At 33.9% G+C, this 23,577-nt stretch overlaps 1 long non-coding RNA gene across 2 annotated transcripts in view; it reads left to right on the forward strand.

The window, feature by feature from the left end:
* Positions 1–381: 381 nt before the first annotated feature.
* The window catches only part of LOC143246138 (uncharacterized), a 42,202-nt gene continuing 19,006 nt past the window's right edge, over positions 382–23,577 (forward strand). For both annotated transcript variants that reach the window (XR_013025815.1, XR_013025814.1), the window contains exons 1-2: positions 382–1,174; positions 2,400–2,487. This is a non-coding gene — a long non-coding RNA (uncharacterized LOC143246138). The remainder of the gene's footprint in view (positions 1,175–2,399; positions 2,488–23,577) is intronic.

Below are 23,577 nucleotides of genomic sequence, written 5' to 3' on the forward strand. Positions count from 1 at the left end.
TTTCATCCGTTTCAATGAACTTTCTTATTTTTATAAACTTCTGTTTTGTCTTCCTTTCCTCTTCATTTTCTTCATATATAACTCATATCGTTCGTGTTCGAGCTGTAGTTTTAAGATGATGACGTTACGTCAGAACTTATTATGTCGTTGTATTTATACACACATTTATCCACAGTTGGCGGTTCTTAGCGGATTTAACTTACTAGTTGCCTTAGGAGGAACTTCCGGAAAAGAAATTATTAAATTAGGTTCGTGTTAAGTTCTCGTCTCCTGATTGGTCCAGTAGAGAGTTTACTTAGTGATAATCTCCAGGCGGTTTTATTCAGTGTAAAATTATACAACGTATTCTTAACCGAATTTTGCCTGTTATTTCTTCACATGATGTGTTTGATGTCAATATATTTCAGGTAATTTTAAAGCACACTTAATAGTTGATATATAAATTATACTGACTAACCATATTTTATGAGCCATTATTCGCCGTGGAAACGACCTGGACTCGATATGACACAGGTTAAACAACAGGTTGGAAGATGCGATGTATGACTTGAAATTGTTTTAAATATATTGGTATAGGAATAAATAACGTAACGAACTCGATGTTCAAGATTATATTGTCTATTTTCAACCAGCACGTGCTGGAATTTATTGTCGTGCTATTCGAATCAAGTTATAATTAGGTTATAACATAAATAACGCTTAATAAAATGTATTAACTAACAATATAATAAATGATTATGTTCTGTATGATTAAAGATACATTTTATTTCTTTTGTATGAAGACAAAGTAGTGATAAATGAATTAAGTGGTTCTTAACGTTAGGCTTAACAGTAGCAGTATTAACAATAGGCTATTGAGATTTTGGTATGGAGTATTTATTTTCAGGCTACACGTATAAATAAATACAATAGTTAAAACTAATGTGCGGTTTTAGCATTTACAGTTTGTTAGGTGTGATGCGTGCAATGTGTGGATTTTATCTGGGAACTCGGGACCAGCATGTACTTTTAAGGATGTTAGTAACAAAGATATCCAGTTTTTATGTAGAGTTTGGTCGGAGGAAAAGTTGGAAGCTATCCTAGTAAAGGTAGAGGAAATAGACAAATAGAAGTGTAGACTGTGGAAAATGGCTTCTGCAGTTGAGGATCTATTGAAGGGATGGAAGACAAAATGGTAAGAAAGTTGTGGTTACACGTGATTCCTTGATAAGACATGTGGATAGGATAATATGTGAGGTTTAGAGGGAGAAAAGAATCACATTATGTTACCCGTGGGCACAGGTTGAGGATATAACTGACAGAGCAGGAGATGTAATAAAAGGGGCTAGCAGAGATACAGTTTTTGTGGTGTACGTAGGGGCTAATTATGTAGGGAAAGAGGGGCTAATTAATAATTTCAAGGGATTAATAAAGGCATTTAAAGAAAAAGACCATAACTTAATTTTGCCAGGGATACTGCCCATTATTAATTGTGTAAATGAAGTTATTAGCAGGTAATTAGAGCTACACACTAGGCTTAGATTAGAATGTAAGGATAAGCAATTGTGGGAAGTGTTTGGAATGGATAGTTAACATTTAAATAAGGTAGGACATGGCTTATTTGTTAAGACTGTTAATTTAGCAGTTAAGGAAGTTTAGACTGGGATAAACAGTGGTGAGGACCAGGATAAACTAACTGCAAAAACCAGAATAAGAGGCAAAGAAAAGTTTAGCATATGAAATAAGTATAGAAGTAGTTACATGGGTAGGCTTAATTGTTACTGTTGAAATGCTAAAAGTATAAGAAATAAAATAGATGACCTTAGAGCATTGATAAGAAAGGAGGAGTGTGATATAGTGAGAATATCTGATAAATGTAAATATTTTTGATGGCAGAAGTTTCTTTGAAATATCGGGTTACAGGCTATTTAATAAGGATAGACTGTTAAAGAGCAGAGTCAAGGCTTCATGTGTAAAATGTTACATCCTGTTGAAGTTGAAGACATGAAGATTGAATTCACTTGGATTAATATTAGTGAATATAAAGGGTAAAAGATATTAGTGAAAATTATAATGATGACATAAGTGAGAAAGTTTACAGTAAGATTAATGAAGTCATAATTATGTGTAATTTTAATTTCAGGCATGTAGTCTGGGAAATTCTAGAGTCAAACACAAGGGGGAAAGGTTTTTGGAAACTGTTCAGGATGAATTTCTTCACCAAATGGTCAAAATCCTACTGGAAAACAATGATATTTTAGATTTATTGTTAACTTCAAATATAGAAATGATTTAGAGGGTAGAAATTAGAGAACATCTGGGTGCAAGTGATCATTGATCTATTAGGTTCGATTTTTTGTTGTTGCTGCATATAGAAATATGGACTGAGGTTATTTTGGTTACAAATTTCAAAATGACAGATTTTCAAGGTATCCAGTAAGAATTATCTGTTGTGAATTGGACAGCTGAGTTATTTGGAGACTGATCAGATGTGGAAAAATTTCTAAGGTAAGTTTTAAAACATTCAAGGTAAACATACTCCTTATAGAGAAAATGGCAGCTCCAAGTAAAAAACAGACTTCATCATAAAGAGATGAAATTGAAGAAAAGCATCACACATTTAAGAAATTTAAATTGGCTTGTATGACAAGAAATTTAGAGAACATGAAGAAAGTTGGTGAAACAGAAAATTAGAACATCAAAAAGAATATATGAAAAAAGGTTGGCTAAAAATTTTAAAATGTGAAGTAAATATTACTTTAAATACACTAAGATTAAACAAAATGTTAGGATGGGGTAGCATATTTCGGAGATGATAGAGGAAGACTGGTATCTGATGATTATAAGATGGCCGGGTTTTAAATATTGTTTTTTCTTTGGTTTGTAATGACAATTTAAGCAGTATTCCACATATTGAACAGTTGATAAATGAAAATCAGACCAAAGAAGATGACTGCATTAATTTTAATCTGGTTAAAAAATTGGGAAGTTTAAAAAGACTTTAAGGCTCATTGGTCAGGTAATATTTCCACAGGGGCTTTGAATGAGGTTAAAGACTGGACACGTGAGTCTCTTACTATTATTTGTTCTAAGTCTGTGAATAGTGGGCAGGTACTAGGGGATTGTAAGATAGCTGATGTAACCCCTACTTTTAAGGGAGGTGATAAAAAATTGTCCCAGTAATTATAGACCCATTAGTCTTACATCAGTTGTGGAAAAGGTTTTAGAAATTCGGTTTAAAGATGCTTTCCAAAGTCCTTCAACAAATTTTAGAATTTTATTGGATGGTCAACTTAGTCTCCCTAAGGAAAATCTTGCCTTACAAATCTTTTGACAACCTTTGAAAAGGTTACTGATTATATAGATGAAGATTTTGTGTATCTGAGTTTTCAGGAAGCATTTGACAAGATGTTACACAAAAGGCTTGTGAAATTATCTCTGTAAGTGTGAAGGATAAGTTAGCAAATTGGATATGAGAGTGGATGGATGGAAAAAAATAAATAGTTGTTACAAATGTAGTTCAGTCAGCTGGATTAACCTCACAAGTGAGGTATCTCAGATCACAGGATCTTTAGACCTTTTTTTTTATTTGCATCAATGACATAGATGAAGGAGTCGTCAATAAATTACTTTAACTTGCAAACAATATTATGATCTTGGATGTTGATAGCTGTGAATGGGATTTAGATCATTTAGTGAGTTGGACAAGTGAATAACAGTTGAGTTGTAATTATAATAAATGCAAGATAATGCATGTGAGTTATCATAATATGAATTATAAGAATAATTTGCATGCAAATAGACTTAATAATGTCACTAAAGAAAAGGGTATTCTTGTAATAGTTGATTGATCTGTAAAGCCATTCAAGCAGTCTGCTGTTGTTAGTTGTAGGGAAAATAAAATTTTAGGTTGTATCTACAGAAATATTGAATATAAGTTTAAAGATATTTTAATTTTTTTGTATAGGTCACTGGTTAGGCCTCATTTGGAGTTTTGTGTTTACTCTTGGCCTCCTATGTCAGGCTAGACATTCTGTTCTTGGAAAGGGTTCAGTGAAGGGTTATAAGAATAGTGCCTAGGATGGAGGATTGTCATACCAGGAAAAGTTGAAATCTCCCAATTTGTTTTCTTTTGAAAAAAGGAGAGTTGGGAAGCCTAATTAAGGCATTTAAGATTGTAAATGAATTGATACTGCTGATGTGTATTGTTTTTCATATTTAACAGTGAGAATAGTAAAACTATGGTATAAGAATAAAACTGTTGGCAGGGTAGGAGTCATCTTCAGCTAAGATAGATTCATTTTTTGAAATGGGGAGTTGGCTTTGGAATGGGTTGCCTTCAAATGATGTACAGACAGTAAATTTATGTGCATTTAAAGAAAAGCTTTATGAATGATAAAATCTAGCTTTTATATTTTTTTCTTTAATTTATTTAGTCCAGAGGACAGAACAGCTGTGATAGAGCAATAGGTCCAATGTTGTCCAAACATTTTGTGTTACATTATTCAGTTATGTCTTGTTTACCAATTAATCAGCCATGTTTCATTAATATTACATACCCTCATATCATCTTATCTGTCATGTATTCAGTCATGTCATTTTAAGATTACAAGCTTGCTTCATTGTCTTGTCTCACAGCTATTCAGTCATGTCATTTTAAGATTACAATCATGTTTCATTGTCTTGTTTCTCAGCTATTCAGTCATGTCATTTTAAGATTACAATCATGTTTCATTGTCTTGTTTCTCAGCTATTCAGTCATGTCATTTTAAGATTACAATCATGTTTCATTGTCTTGTTTCTCAGCTATTCAGTCATGTCATTTTAAGATTACAATCATGTTTCATTGTCTTGTTTCTCAGCTATTCAGTCATGTTATTTTAAGATTACAAGCCTGTTCATTGTCTTGTCTCTCAGCTATTTAGTCATGTTATTTTAAGATTACAATCCTACTTCGTGATTTTGTCTCTCAGCTTTTCAGTCAGGAACCAATACAAACCTGTCAAATTGTCTTATCACTCAGTTATTTAGCCATGTCTGTTTAACATTATAATCCTATTTCTTTGTTTTACCTCTCAGTTATTTAGCCATGTCTGTTTAACATCACAAGCTTGCCTGATTGTCACTTATATGGTCACAAATGTAACATATCAATCCTTGGTATAGTAATACTTAGTTGAACATGTAATTATAGTAAAGTTTAATGTATTTTATAATTAAATCAGGAGTTTGTGGTCGAGTGGGCTCAAGCTCATGCCCTAAAAGCCCTCATTTTATCAGTCATAAAAAAATTAGACAACTACCATAAGATACAGTTAATTTCACTCTTTTATTATTGGAACTTATTGATAGAAAAAACGTTTTTAGATTTGAAATGAATAGAACAGAGTCCTGTAAGTCTTTGCCGTAAAAAGAAGCAAAATGTGATATGCTGTTAATTGTAAATATGCAATAATTTGTTGTTTAGCTTTATAATTTAAAAGTGCTTAGAAGACCAATTAAATATTGTACCCTGTGTTTACCAGATTCAATCCATAGTTCCCTTTGCACTTCTCTCTTCACAGAAAAAAATGTCTATCTTATAATGTTTGAAAATTGCCTTTTTTTTTAATAATCTGTACACATTTCTGACACGAAAGAACCATAAACATAGGCTAATGATACATTAATATTTAAATTAGAAAACTAAAGTACCAAGTAAAAAAAACCTTTAGTTTTGTAGAGTGAATAGGAACAAAAACACATTAGTAATCAGATACAAATATAACAACTCTGAAGCCAGCAGTGAGGGACATGAAGGACATTTTGACTTTTGGTACAGAGGTCTATCACATTGACCACATACATCACCCTTGACACTTTTGAGAAATGTTCTGAGGGGTTATTAAGGGCTACATCATATAATCTAATGTGTGTTATAGTTATAAGTATGTATCTTTAGTGTGGCATTTAATATCACCACTCTTAGAACTTGATATAAAGAGAAAGAACTGGTGTTGTAGCAAACTTTGACTTGGGCTTATACTATTTATATATTTCTAACCTAGTTGTTTGGCATCTATTTGGAATTTGTAAACTTGAACCTATAAATGAGATAAACGACCGGGTCAGAGACATCTAAGAATCTAGTTCAGACACCCTTAATTTTAAATTACTGACCACCGGAAGGTATTCATCCAATAATAACCGTCTTCCAATCAATAAATCGATGGATTTCTCCTTTATTTGAACCTAATAATAGGAGTTACTGCCACTTTTCTAGCACTCCTATAGCTGAACGTGCAGGAAATATGGCAATACAGTTGTATACACATACAACAATTATTACGTACATTGCACGTATATACTTATAGCGAATATATATACACACGTATAATATATATATATATATATATATATATACGCTAGATGGCATTATGTATATCTGATTAGCATATGCATTTTATGTAATTGTATTCTTTTATATTTATATACAATTCATCTCATTTTCAAAAATTAATAAATCAAATGATTTTGCTTTATATTTTTCTTGGAAGTCATAAAAACAAAACCAAAACAAAAATGTACTTAATTGGTTTTTATTCGGTATCTTGTAAGGGTCTATTTGATTCATTTGAGAGGGCAGATAAGAACAAGCTAGCACTGACTTTCTATGAACGTTTTATGTGTTCCTATAGCATTAAAGTTGGAGCTTTCCGACAAGTGCCTGATGTGGACGTTATAAAATCGGTTTTATGTTGGGCTTCAGTTCAATTATTCAATAAAAACCTAATAAAGAACGTGTATGGTTCTTCAACCACCACGTCCCGTTTTCGATAGAAACTTTACGAGCTTTGCAGTTCATTAAGTAACGGTCGTCAAACCAACTTCCTGACTCGTTTCCATCTTTTCATTGAAATCACAAACATTCCGAATGAGAGCAGTTTGAGAATTGAGATCGACAACCATTCCTCCCTGGTTCCTCTTCCCAACTGTTGGACACACATTAAAACGTTGAGAGCGTTTCATTTGTTCCACAGGTTTATGGGTACAATTGAATTTTGGAACTTGTCTAGACTTGTCGTCGAAAGAGAAACTGAGGCAGTCTTATGATCGAACAATATGCTGTGGTTCTCAGGGTTTACTGCCCTCTAGAGTTCATCTTTCCTCGAAAGCTTGTAATTTACAATCCATGTTGCAAAGGAGAATAGCTTAACTATCACCTTTTAGGATGTTGAATTTTTAACCTAGATTGTACATGAAATGTAATTTAATATTAGGGAGAGATTTGAAAACCCGTGAAAACTCCCCTATATTATTGTTGTACTTTAATTACTTTCATTGTTTCGTGATTTCTTATTTGACTCGTTTGATGATTTGATAACCAACTTGAATGTTAGTTCTTCTTTCGGAACAAACTATTATCTTAGTTAATTGATAGCTTGTAAACCAGATTAGAAAATGCGTTATTATTAGATCAAAGAAGAAAAGTTGGTAAGTGATAGCAAGAACTTCAGTTAATAGTTGTTGATCTAAGAGTTACATTCCTTTCAAAGCAACTCCTTCTAATCTCTTTTCTATAATTAAAATTTACAATGAAATCTAAATTAAGCAGTAAGTTAATTTATAATAGTTTTGTTTGTTTTAATTAAATACCCAAACAAAATTAAAAATTAAACCATATTCAGACCTTACAGGTAACTGCCAATTTCTCAACCGCAAAACAAGTTTCAAAGGTGTGTGTTGTTGATTTGTGGAATATTAAATATTCATACTATATTCTGGTTCTGGGATCACTTTACAAGGTGTGTGTTTTTGGTCTATGGAATATTAAATATTCGTAGTACATTCTGGTTCTGGGATCACCTTACAAGTTCTAAAGGTGTGTTCTTGGTTGATGAAATACTGGCTTGTTGAAACGTGTTGCCATTTTAGGGACACTTTGCAATGTGAGTTTGAAAAATCAAACGTAATGACGCATCGAGACAATCATTTAATAAGTTTTCAAGATTTTTTAATTTCGCGCAAAGCTACACGAGAGCTATCTGCGCTAGCCGTCCCTAATTTAGCAGTGTAAGACTAGAGGGAAGACAGTCATCACTACCCACCGCCCACTGTTGGGATACTCTTTTACCAACGAATAGTGGGATTGACCGATACATTACAACGACCCACGAATAAAAGGGAGAGCATGTTTGGTGCGAGGGGATTACGGGTCGAGTGCCTTATCCACCTGGCCCTGCTAGGCCTTTCTCAAGATGAATTACAAAAATAAAAAAATAATCTAAACATAAAATTAAATTTCGTGATTATTCTGTAAGTAGGATATCAAAATATCAAATCTAAGTTGTAAGAAAATTCAGTAAAAATTTATTCCAAGTTTTGAGTGAACTATTTTTAGCTCAATTGTATTTTTGTCCCAATTATGTTTACTCACCAGTATATAGTAATATACGTATATACGCTATTGCGGTATGCGGATTCTATACATTTTAATATTTTCATAAACTTTAACTGTTGCTAATAATTGTTATTACATTTTTTTTTTTAAAGAGAAGTTTTCACTAATCTTGGAAGTTTTGGAAATTGCAAAGATCGAATTTCAATAAAGAATATTTAGTAATCAATAATTTAGATTAATATGCCCTCTTTCGGAAATCTTTATAATGCTTGTCAGATATTTTTTTTTGTTCCATAATTCATTTTATATCATAACTATTCTCCTCTGTGTATGTATAACTGTTGAAAATCTCTTTTCGTGCTTTGTGTAAGATTGGATTTCAGTCCACTTATTTTAATTAACAAAACATTGGGCGAGGTAAGAAAAATATTTACACTTCTCTTCAAAGATGACACGTTTTGGGCTGCATCGATAAGTGCGCCACACTTAGAAAATGTCAGAAAACTATGTAGCAAAACCTCCGCGGGCGTCTAGCTCTTACCAGTTGTTTGAGTTTGTGAAGTGTTCGAATTCACTGTCTTTTCTCTCTCATTTAATTACGTATGGATATTTGATTGGAACAAGACAGAAAGGAAGCAAGAGGTCCATTAATCACGTGCTTTCTGTGCTCCTGATTGATCGTTTAGAAATGGCTTTTTCTTTTCTGTTAAGTTATCTTTTAGTATATTCAGACGAAAGTAAACATACATTTAGCACAGAACGTTCCTGTGTCGGATGTGAGCTCGTTGATAAAGGATACACGTGACGCCTACGTCATTTATTAAATCTACTTTCGTAACCCTTGCTTCTCTTTCCTTCAGACCATCTATTTATCTTGTTTATCCGCTGGGACCGTGGAAAGTCTACGGACATACAATGCTAAAATCAGTGGTTCGATTCCCTTCGGTGGACACAGCAGATATCCCGATGTGGCTTTGCTATAATTGTGTTTGTTTGTTTTTGAATTTCGCGAAAAGCTTTACGAGGGCTATCTACGCTAGACGTCCTTAATTTAGCAGAGTAAAATTAGAGGGAAGGAAGCTAGTCGTCACCGCCCCTTACTAACTCTTGGGCTATTCTTTTACCAACGAATAGTGGGATTGATCACCACATTATAACGTCTTCACGGCTGAAAGGGCGAGCATGTTTGGTGCAACAGGGATTCGAATCCGCGACAGTCAGATTACGAGTTGAGCGCTCACCTTAATCATCTGGCCATACCGGGCCTGTTTTGCTATATGAAAAAAACAACAACAAAAACACACGCGCTGGTTACCTTATTTGATAATGATTTAGCCCTCCAACTTTAAAGTGTATTTGAAGCCACATTATGTAAGGAAATGTTTATGTTTGTCATAATGATTATTCGTGATTTTGAAAAGTATACCTCATAAGTATTTCACTTTGTATTGGGAAATTAAAGTAAATAAATAGAAACAACTTGCTATTTTAAGATGAACCTCTTTTATTTGGCCTATATCGTATGAAATACCGAAACTTCGATGAAAATGAAACTTTGGAATATAACAAAGTCTGATTATGAATGTTACGCAGTTAATGACAATTAAAGAACTATTTGGATGTAGAAACGTCAATAACAGTCATGAAGATATGGATACAACTAATTGGTTAAAACATTTAAGTATAACATTTATGTACACATATACAAACATAACCTCTAAAAGAATATATATATATTGATATCCTGCTCATCAATTGTGTGGTGAAATAAGTTATTGTATTTAGTGTTCAACTAGGCCTAAGGTTTGTTTTTGTTGCATATAAGGAATATTAGTGTTAATTTAGGCTATATTCGTAACATTGATTTGTGTGTAACAAATGTAATCTTGACATTTTTCGAGAAGACTTTATCTTCATGACATAATATATTTAATATATACATCTTATATTTAGTTAATATATTAGAGAGAGGCGAGTCTGCCACGTAGATTTATTTGTTCAGTATATTGTGAGAGAACAGGTCCTAAACTTCTTACATCAATTTGATTCTGAAAAAAATTAAATCTGCTGAGCACATTTATCTAACATGTAAAAAAACGTGTGGCGTTTCTCAACTCGCTTAATTAGAATACTTGTAATAGACTTGTCGCATTTGTTGAGCCTTTTATATAACCTATATTGTCATTTGCTTAATTGGTCAATGGTAAATTTAAGGGCTTATAACGCTACGATTAAGTTGTTTTGTTTTTACCTGCGATGTGGCATAGCATAGATAGCCTGTTGTGTAACTTTACTATTAAAAATAAATAAAAATATTCTTAAATATTTAACACAAAATCTTTCTTCCAATTAGAAGATCAAAGCTAATAAAGAATTATCAATTCCTTTTTTCAAATATAAGATAAATTAAAAAATTAAAACCACGACTGATTTGTGGGAAAATAATTTTGTTATTCGTCGTGCATTTGTTTTATTGTTAGTTATAAAGCTGCAAAACGGGTTATCTGTGCTCTTCCCCGAAAAGTGTAACTCACATTAAGATAGAACTGTAAACTGCTCGTATAAGAGTTTACGCAGTCATTATCTAAGTATATCTTTAATTAAGATAGAACTGTACACTGGTCGTATAAGTGATTGTGTAGTTATTTTTGTTTTGAAGTTTTTACTGTATTCCTTCAATTTAACTTTACCTTGATTGGTAGTTTCTGTGTTTCCATTGGCTGTGTAATTATTTAGTACATCAGATAAATTCTACTTTGTTAGGTAGGCCCTATATTTCCATTGGTTATGTAATTATTTAGTACATCAGATAAATTCTACTTTGTTAGGTAGGCCCTATATTTCCATTGGTTATGTAATTATTTAGTATATCAGATAAATTCTACTTTGTTAGGTAGGCCCTATATTTCCATTGGTTATGTAACCATTTAGTACATCAGATAAATTCTACTTTGTTTGGTAGGCCCTATATTTTCATTGGTTATGTAACCATTTAGTACATCAGATAAATTCTACTTTGTTTGGTAGGCCATATATTTCCATTGGTTATGTAATCATTTAGTACATCAGATAAATTCTACTTTGTTAGGTAGGCCATATATTTCCATTGGTTATGTAATTATTTAGTATATCACATAAATTCTACTTTGTTAGGTAGGCCCTATATTTCCATTGGTTATGTAACCATTTAGTACATCAGATAAATTCTACTTTGTTTGGTAGGCCCTATATTTTCATTGGTTATGTAACCATTTAGTACATCAGATAAATTCTACTTTGTTAGGTAAGCCCTATATTTCCATTGGTTTTAAGGTATACTTTCAATTGTTGCATGAAGCCAGAAACTAGGAGGTTTGATATAATTAAAGTTATATAATACTCTAATTAACCTGCTCGCGTTTTCCTCTGCATTTTAAACACGTCATATATAAACCAATATCTAGTACTGAAGTGTTTACCTAAAAGAATCGTCTTCCTTTTAGCGGATTATCTTCACTGATGTTTCAATAAATCTTCTTTGTTTTGTGTTTTTACTTCTTTTTAAATGGAAGTTGTAATCATATTAACTGTTTAACTTAACAACTCGTTTCTTAATCTAAGTCCCCGAGAAATGCCAGATGTAAGTTTATTATTGTAAAGTTGGTTTTACTATTTTCCTTGCACTATAATACGATACAAAATTATATTCTTTACGTGATAGTTGTTCAGTGTGTGCCTTCTTTCTTTGTACAAAAACGAGGTTCTTTTGGACGTTGTATTAAACCAAGTCATCCGTTCATGGTACTATTGAACAAGAAAGCATATTGTCTTGTTGGATACGAGAATGTTAAGCGCACGCTATTAAATAGAAATATTTTTTCACTGAGTGTTAATCTTTTAGTATACTGGTCTGTCGAAATGAAGTAATTTAGTTCCCGTCCCGCGATTCGCAATTAGAGATTTTATGTGAGTTCTAAGAGTGACGATCAAATCCCGCTATTACAGCTGACTTCTGTATGTTTGTCACTTTAAAACTGGGGATAGCTAATGCACAAAACTCTGAAACAGAGAAAATATTTTAGACGTCTACAGAAGAACCATAATTGTTCTGAAATAACTTTCCCAAAAGAATCATTAAACTCACGAAATAACTCTTTCCCAGAAGAACCATTATTGTTATGAAATAACCCCTTCCAAGAAGAACCATTATTGTTGGGAAATAACTCTTTCTTAGATGAAGCATTATTGTTATGAAATAACTTGTTCACAGAAGAAGCATTATTGTTAGGAAATAACTATTTCCCAGAAGAATCTCAATTGTTTCAAAATAACTCCTTCCCAGAAGAACCGTTATTGTTGTGGAATAACCCCTCCCAGAAGAACCATTATTGTTTCAAAATAACTCCTTCCCAGAAGAACCGTTATTGTTGTGGAATAACCCCTCCCAGAAGAACCATTATTGTTTCGAAATAACTCCTTCCCAGAAGAACCGTTATTGTTGTGGAATAACCCCTCCCAGAAGAATCACAATTGTTTCAAAATAACTCCTTCCCAGAAGAACCGTTATTGTTGTGGAATAACCCCTCCCAGAAGAACCATTATTGTTTCAAAATAACTCCTTCCCAGAAGAACCGTTATTGTTGTGGAATAACCCTCCCAGAAGAACCATTATTGTTTCAAAATAACTCCTTCCCAGAAGAACCGTTATTGTTGTGGAATAACCCCTCCCAGAAGAACCATTATTGTTTCAAAATAACTCCTTCCCAGAAGAACCGTTATTGTTGTGGAATAACCCCTCCCAGAAGAACCATTATTGTTTCAAAATAACTCCTTCCCAGAAGAACCGTTATTGTTATGAAATAACTCCTTCCCAGAAGAACCGTTATTGTTGTGGAATAACCCCTCCCAGAAGAATCACAATTGTTTCAAAATAACTCCTTCCCAGAAGAACCGTTATTGTTGTGGAATAACCCCTCCCAGAAGAACCATTATTGTTTCAAAATAACTCCTTCCCAGAAGAACCGTTATTGTTGTGGAATAACCCCTCCCAGAAGAACCATTATTGTTTCAAAATAACTCCTTCCCAGAAGAACCGTTATTGTTGTGGAATAACCCTCCCAGAAGAACCATTATTGTTTCAAAATAACTCCTTCCCAGAAGAACCGTTATTGTTGTGGAATAACCCCTCCCAGAAGAACCATTATTGTTTCGAAATAACTCCTTCCCAGAAGAACCGTTATTGTTGTGGAATAACCCCTCCCAGAAGAATCACAATTGTTTCAAAATAACTCCTTCCCAGAAGAACCGTTATTGTTGTGGAATAACCCTCCCAGAAGAACCATTATTGTTTCAAAATAACTCCTTCCCAGAAGAACCGTTATTGTTGTGAAATAACTCCTTCCCAGAAGAACCGTTATTGTTGTGGAATAACCCCTCCCAGAAGAATCACAATTGTTTCAAAATAACTCCTTCCCAGAAGAACCGTTATTGTTGTGGAATAACCCCTCCCAGAAGAACCATTATTGTTTCAAAATAACTCCTTCCCAGAAGAACCGTTATTGTTGTGGAATAACCCCTCCCAGAAGAACCATTATTGTTTCAAAATAACTCCTTCCCAGAAGAACCGTTATTGTTGTGGAATAACCCCTCCCAGAAGAACCATTATTGTTTCGAAATAACTCCTTCCCAGAAGAACCGTTATTGTTGTGGAATAACCCCTCCCAGAAGAACCATTATTGTTTCGAAATAACTCCTTCCCAGAAGAACCGTTATTGTTGTGGAATAACCCCTCCCAGAAGAATCACAATTGTTTCAAAATAACTCCTTCCCAGAAGAACCGTTATTGTTGTGGAATAACCCCTCCCAGAAGAACCATTATTGTTTCAAAATAACTCCTTCCCAGAAGAACCGTTATTGTTGTGGAATAACCCCTCCCAGAAGAACCATTATTGTTTCAAAATAACTCCTTCCCAGAAGAACCGTTATTGTTGTGGAATAACCCCTCCCAGAAGAACCATTATTGTTTGAAATAACTCCTTCCCAGAAGAACCGTTATTGTTGTGGAATAACCCCTCCCAGAAGAACCATTATTGTTTCGAAATAACTCCTTCCCAGAAGAACCGTTATTGTTGTGGAATAACCCCTCCCAGAAGAACCATTATTGTTATGAAATAACTCTTTTTTCCAAAAGAAGTATTATTGTCATGAAACAACTTTCTGGAAGACTCCTACAATCGTGTATTTTCTCTGCTAATCGCCTAACGTTGGTGCTCGTCCAATAGAACTCCTTAATAGTGGTAAACCAGGCCCAATTTAATATTCTAGCTAAAGAAACTAACGACTCTAGTTTTATTCAAGTATTTCTGTTAAACCTTTGCAGGTCCATATGTTCCATAGAAATTCTCTTGGTCGGATATTTGCATCTGTATTAACTTTACCTAGATATATTACTGCTCTCATACGCGAAAAATATTGAAACGTTATTGAGTAGCGAAAAAAGTTTTTTTAAGACAGGAATATTATTTACTCACGAAAAATAAAGTACATTTATTCTTTTATCACTTTAACTGTAAGAGATATTCCTTGGAAGTTTGTCACTATTACAGTACCCGCAAAATTTGTTCGTGGGACTATGTCTCTTCCCTTAAAAAATAGTCTCCCGATAGTATGTTTGGGCTGTGGTTGGTAATTATTTGGAGTTTACTGGGACAAAAATATTTGTGGAAATTAGAACAAGTAATATGATAACTTAGTGTTATTGGCTAAATGTTATAGTTTAAAGTTTACATTTAGTGTTAGCAATCTAGAATAAAAATTGTCAAATATAACCATACAGCGTTTTTCTGCTGATGAAAAGTCTTTAACCCCAAGATTACCGTACAACGTTAGTTCATCAGGATAAGCTCAGCCATAACATTATTTGGCTTGAATCAAGTTACTTATAGCTGTTATGTTAAATTTTAAGACAATGAAAACGTTTTTGATTTTCACAAGAAAATTGAAATTCAATAAAAGCCTATTTTATTGCCTAGTTAGAATATCAGTTTTCGTTTTAGAATATTTCAGATTGATGCTAAGCCTAATTAACATAGAATTATTATCACAATTAGGATGCTATAATAAACATGATATTCCCCTAACCATTTGGGATGCATTTCTTTTTGGGTTTTTATTACATTCGTTGCGTATATAACAGGAAAAGTACTGTTTAAGAAACTGGAGTTATTGTTTAAAGTATCAGTTTTGGTTTTTGTAATTTTCACATAAACAACAATCATATTATTTCAAATTCTTCTTAAAGAAAACAAAACTTTTTTTTAGAAATTCATACAAATGTTCATATGGTAAAAGAGTTTCTCAGGTTTCATAAACATTTACAGAAGTGAAATCTGAAGTTTTCTAATGTATTCCCACCTCGCTTCTGCTGTAGGTTTCTACCAGTTTTACAAGTCGGTGCTACCATTCATACTTCATGCAAGTTTCTTTCCAGGTTTCCATGAACACTTTGAAATTGAAACTGTGTAACAACAGCTGAATTTTCACGAATATTTTATTTTTTAAGCCTTTTTCCCTGAAATTTACATCTTCGTAGATAGTTACACTTTGGGCTATTTGTACTATTTCCATATGAGTATAGAAACCAAGTTTTCAGTGTTACGAGTCTTCAGACTTACTGCTGAGCTACCAGGGGCTCATTAAAAGTACTTACCCTCAAATATAACACAGAGGTTTTACTAGCAGTTTTATAAAATATGAGGCAATGAAATGAAGATGTTTTAAGTGTCATCTTCCTGTGGTTTGAGGGTAAATTTACGGATTTACATGACTAACATTCGGAGTTCGATTCTTTGCGATTGACAGAGTGCAGGTAGCCAATTGTGTAGCTTTAAGCAAATAAACTAAACAAAAAAAACATTCTCTAAAAACAACAAAATTTAAAATCGATGACCTTCAATATGGGTGCTATTGTTTATAATAATTTACAATATAAAACATAAATACATCAAATATGATACGCAATGTTTCCCAGTTGAATACAGTTTCGTACAAATGGTGGTATTAAACCTATGTATAGTTTTACTGATCCTAAACTGTTAATCACATATAATTCCCTTCATTTTTAAAATGTTAATCATATATAGTTTTAATACATTTTAGCTGTTAATTATATAGTGTTATTGTTTTTAACTATCAGTCACATATAAGTTTATATTTCTGTACTATTAATCACACATAGCTCCAATATTTGAACTGCTAATCACATATGATATAATTATTTTAACACAGTTGTACTGCTTTTAATCACATATAGTTTCTATTACAAACTGCTAAACACGTAAAAAGAAACAGAAGACAATTTTTACATTAGGTCGGATGGATGTCATTTTGTATTTTTATTTGATCGGATTATTGATCGATTCATTTTCTCAAATTACAGATCAGATTGTATTCCAATGGATTTTCCTTTAGTGCTGAACTATACAGTACGAGTGCTTTGTATTCTGTCCATCGCAGGAATCGAACTCCAAATTACAGTGTTGCAAGTCCATCAACTTAACGCAAGGGAGACTTCGAGACAAGAGGCAGTTTTTAGTAAGTTATATTCACTGTAGAGGCTATATCTGTACACTTAAAAGAGTCTTAGCTATTGTAACTCACAAAAGATTTACTGACACACGTCTCTGAGTTCGTGGCAGCAACGAATTGATGCCATTTTATTTCACGTGAACTTAAAAAGTTGGTGGCGCGTGAAAGTCCCGTAAATTATATGAGAAACGTGAAACTAAGTCAACCTTTCCCACAGTTGAATCCCTTCCGCTTTCTTTCCCCTCCAAAATTTTCGAGCGAGGCATATCATTTTCTATCTCATTAATCGCTCCTGGGGTCCAAAAGAGAAGATGCTAATTGACTAAATTAATTCAGTGGAAAACTCTTTCCCTGTCAACTTGCATCCAGTTTTGAGTGACAGACATTAAGACAAAGAATGTGCTATGATAAATTTCTCCTGAAACGAAATTCATTGAATAGGCATTTAAATTCAAGTCAAGATAAGAAGTCCAAAAAGCCAACATTACTTACATTATAAAAATTAAATCCTCGCCAAACATAGTGTTGTCCTTTTACAAAAAGGAACGGGCCCGGCATGGCCAGGTGGTTAAAGCGTTCGACTCGTAATCCGAGGGTTGCGGGTTCGAATCCCCGTCGCACCAAACATGGTCGCCCTTTCATCCATGAGGGCGTTATAATGTTACGGTCAATCCCACTATTCGTTGATAAAAGAGTATCCCACGAGTTGGCGATGGGTGGTGATGACTAGCTGCCTTCCCTCTACTCTTACACTGCTAAATTAGGGAGGGCTAGTGCAGATAGCCCTCGTGTAGCTTTGCGCGAAATAAAAACAAACAAACAAAAACAAAAGAAACGAAGACTGAAGTAAATATTGTCTCATTTTCATTTTTCAGTTGCTCTTTCAAAATGTTTCACGCTGGTACAGCGGTAAGTCTACAGATTCAAAACGTTAAAATCAGGGGTTCAATTCCCTTTGGTGGATTTAGCAGATAGCCCAATGTGGCTTTGCTATAAGAAAACACATACTCTTTTAAAATACATTCTACCAGTCACTTATGTTGTACTTATCAGCTTTATTCATAATTCTTTGTGTTAAGCTAATGTTTTTTGTGTTTGGATAACTATGCAAACACATCAGTCTATCTATCAGACTCTCTCCCTCCCTCTATATATTGTTGTCAACTTATTGTCATATCGAATAATGCCTGTGGTAATAACACCCAAATATGTTTGCGATGCCCAATCTATGAGACAAAATCCAAACGCTGATGTTAATCTAGTCAGCCTTTATGAAAAATCAGATAATATTACGAAGCTGAGTTGTTACACCCACAACGCCTCAACTCCTACTGTCATTCACTGTCTACAGCCAGTTGTGGGAAGACAGTGACTCTTAATTTTTTTGAAAGTAGAAATGAAAACACTACAACTAATTAACTTTCTAACCTTGACCCTTACAAAAAGATATTAAATAGAACCATAAACCTTACCTTTGAAAGGTTTTATATAGCAGTTGTTTGTTACCAAGCACAGAGCTACACCAAGGGCTATTTGTGCTCTGCCCATCACGGATATTTTAACACAGTTTAGTTTGTTTTGAATTTCACGTAAAGCTACTCGGGGTCTATCTGCGCTAGCCGTCCCTAATTTAGCAGTGTAAGACTAGAGGGAAGGCAGCTTGTCATCACCACCTAAATTGGGGACGGTTAGCATAGATAGCCTTGTTTAGCTTTGCGCGAATTTGAAAACATATCGTACCACATAGATTACCTATAACTGAAAATGAACAGTAAGAAACGAGTTGAAGTTTTTCTAACGAATCCATATCGTTTCCTTTTTCAGCAAGTTTAAGAGCACAAGATGACATATTTATTATGTTCAGTGGACGATTCTTAACATTACATCTGTAGTTAATAACACTAATAAATCATATTTTATAATTTTTTCTTCCATACGAATGTCTCGCTTTAGTTTAAAGTCACAATTAAAGAAAGACTTTCAAAGGTTTTCTTGAAAAAAAATCCAACATTTCTGTTTCAAAATTACTTTTTATACAAGTGGATAAAAATAATAAAACCACACAAAACTTTCAACAAAATTATTGATAAAGTGGCTGAAATTATGGAAAACGTACTTTTAATTATCGACACAGAAAACTGTCTCCTTATAAGGAAGGTGTAAGTGTTCAAGTTATGTTACTTTCTACACTTTATACATATAAAGTATTTCTTTGCTTCATTACAGGAACGTACCTGGTCATAAAAATTCGCACATTCTCACATATTGTAACCATATAGTATATTTTTTTGAAATGGAGCTCAGACTCTATCGTATAGACTCAAGCGAAAATGTATCAGACAACGTAGAGTTCATAAAGGCAAAGTTTTATTAATTAGATTTTTGTTTTGTTTTTAAATCCGGTAGAAAAAAATATGTGTTTCCGGTTTATAATAACCGACATGTGTAAAGTGACACCATCCGGAAGTTCGAAATACATAAAACATAAACAGATTTTTATGTGTCGTTTCAAGTAAAACGTAATCCAGTTATTGCTTTTTGCTTCCCTGATACCATCCGCTCAGAACAACAACAAAGAAAAACATTATTGACTTAATGTTTTCTTTGCTATTATATACTCAGGTTAACAACAACAAGTAAAACAATATGTTTTTTTTTATGTTATTACTTGCCCTATATCGTCCCGGGGCTCAATAGTGATTTCGCTGTTTGTTTCCAAATATTAGGTCTTCTAACAGACACATGTATGGTAGTTTTCAGTATACAGGGAACGCAATTAATGATGGGGCCGGACGTATCCGTGTGCTTAGTGTAGTGAACCCAGTAGCTGGTCCAAAGTTTGTCTTCTATTTACTCATTAGTTTGGATTATGGGTGTGTTATAAAAATGTCATTCCGTAGGCGGTGGCTGTTATCGAGTGATTGTCTTCCCTCTGGTCATGACCTCTGAACTAGGTTTAGCAAGTGCATAAACCACGCGCACTTTTGACTTCCCTCTCTGTTTGGTTGTCACGTGAAGTGTCGTTCGCGTTTAAAGTATCAAAAAAAGTAAAACATTACATACAATGACATGAAAAGAGAAATAGATATATAAATAGACAGATAGTTGATAATTAATCTACTGTTTTATCAACTCATCACTTTCTTTCAGTTTGACAGAGTGTTTTTGTGAGAACCATTTCAACTACTCCGTTTGATAACAATTGAGGATCAATCTCCCTGTCATTTCATGTATGGCGCTGATTAACAATATAATTCGGGGTGTGCAAAATTAACAGTTATTTATCAGGATCAACGATGCCATTTGCCAGTGTGCAACTTACTCTTTAATTAAGGACTTTCTTGTAACGTCCAACCAATAATCAGAGTCCATTTATATCTTTTCCTGCTGTATTTGACAGGCGTTTGGGTAAAACAATGGCCGGACGGCGAGCTAATTTAATCTTTATAAAGCTGCTGAAGGGAGGGGTTTTTGATATCGACTAAACTGTTAATTATCTGGCAACAAACACAAAGACAGAGAAACTTTGTAATTATTGATTTTCTTAATCACCAATGTAAAACCACATTTCCATCTATTCATCACAGAACGTAATTATGCTATTTTCTTCATCGCTGTTAATTTGCGTTTGTCTTAGAGTTGGGAACCCGTCAGTAAAGTATAAGAAACAGCAAACAAAGCCATATTTAGTGCTTATAGAATTTATCATTCACCAGCCTCCGGAGGAGATAGACTTTGTAAGCCGGCAACAGATGTCGTTTGCACCTGTTTGGTCTTCATTAATTAGATGTACGATTGGGGTAAAGAAAAATGAATAAATTAATGGGCACGTTTTTAATTACATGGCTGCTGGTTCGACGCAGGAAATTACGCTCATAAGGATTAGAAACTTTGAAATACTGTCTGAATTAAAAACAAAAGAAGCCAAGGTTATTAACAAAGCCTTTAACCATTCGCGCTGACAAACAAGGGAAGGGAACTCACTAGGTGTAGCACTTACTTTTCTGCGTTATGAAGCCAAGAAATGTTATTTACTAAACATGCCCGTATTATAACAATATCTTTCCTACCAACCACAAGTGTTGGTACCAAGCTAGAATTACTCGATATATTGAATTGGACAAATACGTCAGCGCTTTGCATTGTTAATGAAAAATTATTCGTGACAAAATATTTATTGTAAGGACAATCAATCTATTTCGTGGCTGGATTTTGAAATATAGGTGTCGGTGTAAAGAAAACTTAGATATATTTTTGTATTTAGTAGAACAGTACAGTAAAAATGATGGTGGAAACACACACACATGTATGAAGCTGGTTCTAGAAAGATATGTATATATATGTGTGTGTGTGTGTGTTTTTGAATTTAGCGCAAAGCTACACGAGAGCTATCTGTGCTAGCTGCCCCTAATTTAGCAGTAAAAGACTAGAGGGAAGGTAGCTACTCATCACCATCCGCCGCCAATTCTTGGGCTACTCTTTTATCAACCAATAGTGGGATTGATCGACACATTATGACGCCCCAACGACTGATTGGGCGAGCACGTTTGGTGTGAAGGAGATTCGAAACCGCGACCCTCGGATTCGAGTGCCTTAACTACCTGGCGTATGTATGTGAAGCTAGTTTTAGTAATATAATACGGAACCGATTTTATAAATATCAGATGAAACTAGTTATAGAAGCACAATATGAAAGTTATTAAAGACATTAATCCCCCCGCTAGTGCAGCGGTAAGTCTACGGATTTGCAACGCTAAAATCAGGGGTTCGATTTCCCTCGGTGGGCTTAGCAGATAGCCCAATGCGGCTTTGCTATAAGAAAACACACACACACACACATACAGACACTAATATCAAAGTAATTCTATGATCATAACACCAAACTGGTTCTAAACGTATAATGTGGTTGGTTGGTTGTTTTGAATTTCGCACAAAGCTACTTGAGGGCTATCTGTGCCAGCCGTCCCTAATTTAGCAGTGTAAGACTAGAGGGAAGGCAGCTAGTCATCACCACCCACCGCCAACTCTTCGGCTACTCTTTTACCAACGAATTATGAGATTGGCCGTCACTTTATGACGCCCCCACGGCTGAAAGGGCGAGCATGTTTGGCGCGACGGGGACGTACAATGTGAAACGTCTAACAATAAATAATTGTGTTAGACAGTGCTGTCCTTCAATATTTTAAAATATAATTGTTGTTTAAGATAAAAAAGTGTTTCTCAAACTTAAAACGTGTCTCTTTTCTTCTCTGTAATACAATTTATCCCTTCTCAACTTATTTAAACCTTGATATAACACGCACACTTAAACACACACGTGTGTACAGCCAATGATTGCAACGCTAATTTAGCTTTAAAGGAAAAAAAAAACAACGAAAGAAGAAATGTTTTCCTGATGTTTCTCACGCCTCTCCTCTCCTAAAATAGGGGTGCCATACAATTTGAGAACCATTGGTTCAAAAGATTTTGGTCTTTTGGGTGCTCTTTCACGTGACCTGAAACATTACATTTTCTCCCAACAATCTGAAAACGTTGTCTACACAACAGTTAAGTATCCTGTGGTACGAAACGTCTTTGTTAAATAATAGGCGGGAAAAAGCTCGTTATGTAAGCAATAGAACGTCCTTACACATTAATCGTCATTTTCGTAATATGCTTATTCTTTCGATTGCAACGAAGGAAAAAAAAAAATTATATGCCTCGTGAAAATTGTGTAACAATAATGAAAACTAGTAAAGTTGGTTAGTTGAGGTTGTTTATTTTTCATTGTTCTTGTCAGCAAACATATTATCTGTGCGATATAATATATTTAGTAATTTGGAAACTGCAATGTCTTATATCAGGTCATCCCATAAGTAATGTCCGAAAATTTAATACAGAAAGTGCATTATTATGTCTGTACTTGTAAAAGGCTTTAATGACTAAAATATGTAGTATACATTACACAAACACAAATTATTCTTGTACAGTTCGTGTGAAGCGTACATTACAGGAAGACAAATCCTTGTAATGTTAATATGAAGGTATACATTACAGAAAGACAAATCGTTTTTTTACAGTTCATGTGAAGTATACATTACAGGAAGACAAGTCCTTCTTGTAATGTTAATGTGAAGTATACATTACAAACATACTAATCATTTTTGTACAGTTCATGTGAAGTATACATTACAGAAAGACAAATCCTTCTTGTGCAATTCATGTGAAGTATACGTTATAGGATGTTAAGTTACTTTTACACATTACTTACAAGACAAAAGAAAACTTTATTTTATATACTTGTTTCCCACTTCTTACACCGTTGATCAAAATGTGCTCTGAAATTTCAGGATGTCAGTAATATTTAATGATACCCCTTCGTGGTATTCTGATTCCAGAATGTCAGTTGAAGTTACCGTAACTGAAGTCATATTTACATATATGGTGCTTCAGGTGACCACAAAAACGAGAAATAGAACATTGAAAATCTATGAAATAGCCCTCACGATTTCGATTACTGTACCAGAAATATTTATGTAAATGCACAATGTTTAATTACGAGAGGGTAAGAAGTTGTTTTATGTATGTCATAAACTTTGTGATCGATTTCATTTTATTCGAACGCAGTTTTTATGACAAATTTTCTGGTGATATCTGTTTGTTTTTAATTTCGC

The sequence above is a fragment of the Tachypleus tridentatus genome, chromosome 3 (assembly GCF_004210375.1).
Source record: "Tachypleus tridentatus isolate NWPU-2018 chromosome 3, ASM421037v1, whole genome shotgun sequence".
NCBI lineage: Eukaryota > Metazoa > Arthropoda > Merostomata > Xiphosura > Limulidae > Tachypleus > Tachypleus tridentatus.